The sequence below is a fragment of the Petaurus breviceps genome, unplaced genomic scaffold, assembly GCF_028583685.1.
Source record: "Petaurus breviceps papuanus isolate PSGF00001 unplaced genomic scaffold, PetGlider_PUasm1.0 98, whole genome shotgun sequence".
Classification (NCBI taxonomy): domain Eukaryota; kingdom Metazoa; phylum Chordata; class Mammalia; order Diprotodontia; family Petauridae; genus Petaurus; species Petaurus breviceps.
In genome coordinates this window covers 14,180,656-14,185,557 of record NW_027187460.1, presented here as the reverse complement: position 1 = coordinate 14,185,557, position 4,902 = coordinate 14,180,656, and positions in this window count along the sequence as shown.

Genomic DNA, 4,902 nt, shown 5'->3' with positions numbered 1-4,902 from the left:
ATTTGATCCTTTCAACAACAGCATGAAGTAGATAGAAATATCTTTATGAATTCACTGAGACTTGAAGTTGAAAAGAACTTCTGAAATAATCTAAATAACCTCCTACTCCATGCAGTTATCCTCTCTACAGCACCCTTGATAGGAAGTCATCTGACTTTTGTTTAAATACTTTCAGTGATAGAGAGTTCACTACTTCATGATTCAGTCCATTCCATCATTGGACAGTTCTAATTGTTCAGAAATTCCTTCTATCTTGTTGACACCTCCTTTCCTGTAGTTGCCATTGAACCACTTCATAATGCTGACATTCATTGAAATTATTTAGTTATTCATTTAGTCATTCCCTTTGAGGTTGACTGATGCTGGTCCTGTACTCATTCCTTTATAGACTGCACTCTGAACCTCCTTTAGCATACTTCAGAAAACTCCTCACCCTAGAAGATCATTCCAACCCTGGAATTCACACACTGGAATTACCTTCCACCCTTATGGCCTCTCCCTCCAAGTGTATGACTCCTATAACAATCTCCACTTAAGGATACCCAGACCAACCAAGTCTCATTCCTCCCCAAGCTGCACTCTGGATTTTGTCTAACATTCTCCAGGCTAGTTACCTCTGTCTCTCCTTCTCCCCATTTTCAGCTTCTTTTTGTATATTGTCTTCCTTGTTACAATGTAAGCTCCTTGAAGTCATATTTTGTCTTTCTTTCTGCTTATATTTATATTCCCATTGCTTAGCAGAATGACTGGCACATAATAAGTATTTGATAAAAGTTTTTGAACTTCCATAACGACTAGTCATATTGTAATAATATTGTGAATTTGTGTCCAAACTCAAATGACCAAGGATCACTGTGTTTTGTGATCACCAGGGCAGCTTAGCATCTATCACAGGTAGGAGTGTTAGAAACCTTGAGAACAATGATGAGGGAGAATATTGGGATGCTGAATATCAATACTAGCTTGTATCAGTGTAGCACTTTATACACTTCAACAAGCACTACTTCTTTTGAACCCCTTCCCCCCATAATCATATTCATTTGAAAGATGAAGAAACTAAGAACCAATGACTTATCCAAGACCACAGAGATAGTGGAAGCCTCACCTCAGTATTAGATCCCAAGTTTTCTTAGAGGCTTCTCACTAACCTGGCCTGCCCAGGGTGCTGTCAGGCTCAAAAGAGAAAATGGATGTGAAGAACTTTGCGAACCTTAAAATGATATGCAAATGACAGTTATTATTATTGTGACGACGACGACGATGATGATGATGATGATGATAATTCCAGGCCTCCAATCTGGTGATGAATTCATTTCCTGAGCCTTCCATTGCCCTTCTGCTGAGCTCAAACAATGTTTATAGAACAATACAGGAATGTGATGGTAAATGTTTAATAGCCAGTCTCTCCATAAAAAAAAATGTGCACACACACTCTTAAGTATAATCTGCATTTATTAACACCTTTTAAAGTTTAGACAATCAACAAAACACTAAATCAAGTCCTGACTTGTAGGAATTTGGGATGTTTTGAGATTTGAATGCTCACACTGAAAACTGAACCATCAGCTCTAGCAAGCTGGTTAGAGCTAGTTCCCTTAAAATGCCTCAATATAATGAAACCCACAGCTCTGGCATCGGTAGATTCCTTAAAGGTAGGGGCTCCCTGACTATAGAAAGCTGGAGGCCATCTTATCTATTTAGTAGTTATGTGACCTCTGCCAAATCACTTAACATCTCTGTTAGAAACCTCTTCTGCCACCTTTGGCATTATTGTAAGTTATTAAATTATGTAGTTTCCTTGAAGGTATTTTTGATGGGAGCATAGATAATTTCTTATTCTTCCCCTAAGCTGCAGTCAATATTCAAGGTCTTTGGAAAGAGTGATCTTTGACATTCAAGATGACTAAATTGAGGGAGTGGATCTCTATTTATGTACAAGGCTAGACTCTCTTCATTCAAAATTATAGACAACAATACAACATTTCTCTGTAGGATCATATATGAAGTGAGGGAAGGAACCTAAAAAATCATCTAATCCAACATCCTAGAGATGAATAAACCAACACCCATGGGGGATAAATGATTTGCCAAGATCATGAAGGTAGTATTAGAGGGAGGATTTGAACTCAGGTTCACTGTAGCCAGAAACCTTTCTCTTATAACTCAAGATTGAAGAGGTGACTTTCTGAGATAAATATAGCAGGACCTAGTTAATTCAATAACCCCTTCATTGAAAAAGTGAGGGCTGCTTCCAGTTATTTTGACATTAGATGGTGCCTTTTGTCATTAATGGGGAAGTACTAAGAAATGGACCCAAGGACTAGCTTGTGACTTGCATTAATCAGAAATAGTAGCCAGTATTTTAAGACGCTAAACATAGGGACTTAAATATCTTGGCTTTTTTCTTTTCCATGAGCGGAGCAACAGGTTTCAGCTTTGTTCTCCTTTCCTCTCTGATGGCTCTGTGGCAGACTTTGTTGAACCTATAATCATTTGCATTCTCTTTTCAGGAATAACTGTGTCTCATGTTTCTAGAAATATTACAAATTCTATTTTCATTTTATGAGTCATTTGGGATGTATTTGGATGTTTGTATTGAGATTGGAATTTCCCCCTGACAATCTATGCACTTGATAGTTCTCATTAAAGATGTCTCCTTCTTACAAAATGTGCATTTGTTTAGCCTGCTACATGCTCTGGTGACCATGTCTAACAAAGTTCTTTAGGAGAAAATGAGTCCTGGATCTTTAACAGAACAGATAATTGACAGAAAATTGCAGAATGACAAGTATTGAGCAGAAAAAATTTGACCATCTCATTAAAACCTTAGAATCTCAGTTGCCTCCACTATAAATCAGAATACTAACACTTTCACTACCTACTTTATCATGGGTGTTATGAGGGAAATTACTTTCAAAGATACATAAACACTATATAAATGTTTATAGATGTAGGATGGGGGAATAGAAAGAATCCTGGACTTGACATCAGAAAGATCTGGGTTCAAGTCTTACCTTAGATATTTGTAAACCTTGGCAAGTCACTTCACAGTTTCCTCATCTGTTAAAAGGAGCAAACATACTTAGTAATCTTGAGGGTCCCTTATAGCTCTAAACTTAAGATCCTATGAGTTAGCATCATTATAAAACCTTTGTAATGGGGTCTTTGGACTGCTCGTTTCTTGGTACAGGCAAACATAGAGGAAGGTACGGAGTCCATGTACCAGCTGATCTATGTTGGATCATTATCATAGCTCTTCCCTTGAAGGAACAGGCACACTCTGCCCTTGATTGATGCCAACCTATCTATGTTTCTATCCTAGCGAGCAGACAACGATTGCTCTTCAGAGCGTTCTCTATAAATGGAAGATGCTATACATGAATTTTTCAGATTAAAGGATAGTCATTAGTGGAATAAGGCCAGAGGATTGAGGTCCCAGTTTTCTAATCCCTCAATGAATTGGGCATGTCTGTGTATTCTGGGAGTTGTAGGCATTCTATGAAGAGGCATAGAGGCATGAGATATGTGAACATTATGTTAGTTTGTCTGATATTTAGAGTATGTGAAACAGAGTAGAATGAAATGTCTGGAAAGACCATCTAGAATCAGACACATAAAAGACTAAATGCTAAACTGAGGAATTTACATTTTATACTAGAAGCAATAGGGAGTCACTGAAGATTCTTGAGCAGGAAAGTGACTGTGTAACCTGTGCTTTAGGAAGTTTTGGTAGTTGTGTACAAAATCATTTGGAGAGGGGAGAGTCTGGAAACAGGAAGAACAATGAGAAGGCTCACACTTCCTTGCATCTCATTGTCAAATAATCTGTCAAGTGGAAAGACTATCTACACTAAGTTCCAGGACTGTTGTTTATAAACCAGTAAAATAAAGAATGATCTCTAGAGTCCTTCAGAATTTGATGGGATTTTCTGACACTATGATTCAATTTAAAGGCACTCTTGAAGATTACTAAGAGCTTCAAAATTGTGAATCCTTGCTATTCTTGCTATTACCTATCTTAATGAGAGAGAGAGTGAGACAGAGAGAGTGAGACAGAGAGACACAGAGAGAGAGAGAGAGAGAGAGAGAGAGAGAGAGAGAGAGAGAGAGAGAGAGAGAGAGAGAGAGAGAGAGAGAGAATGTGTGGACCTCTCAGTCCATCCTTCTTAGCATGTCTTGCTAAGACCTTTTTGCATTTACAATGTTCTCTCTGATGATTTCAATGGAACTTCTATCTGAGCAACTGAGGGGAGAATTTAGCTTCTATGTTTGGAATCCATTACAAGTTAATTTACTCCCCAAAGACAACTCTGAAAAGCAGAAAAGTAGGTCTGATGCAGATGGAGTGGATTTTCAGAAAGAATATTTCCTTTGCTCAATTGAAATAGTTCAGGAAAAAAACTCTAGTGGAGAGAAGTAAATACTTACTTTGCAAATACCACCCCCGGCTAGAAAGCTTTCTAGCACGAACACTGTCTAAAACCAGCTCATAAAGAACCTCCTCAGTCACTGAGCTGTGTTTATTTGCTGCTGATAGAAGGGGGTTAATTTAATTGAGACACTATGAGTTTCAATGGGGAGTTGGAGGGAAAGACATACAGAAAACAAAGCTCATTCCTTCATGAAAGTTTAATTTGATTTTGTGGAAAGAGAAAGACTGACATATGGAGTTGCTGTGTTTAATATTAAAATAAAGAGGAGAAACGTAGAAAGAGAATGAAGCAAGACAAGACATTCATCCTTGGCCAGAAACTGAGAGACAGACACATGGTTGAGAGAGGAAGAAAGACATACATAAAGAGGCAGACACAGAGACAGATAGAGACAGAGGTAGAGAAAAAGGGAAAGGGAGAGGGAGAGAGAGGGAGAGAGAGAGAGAGAGAGAGAGAGAGAGAGAGAGAG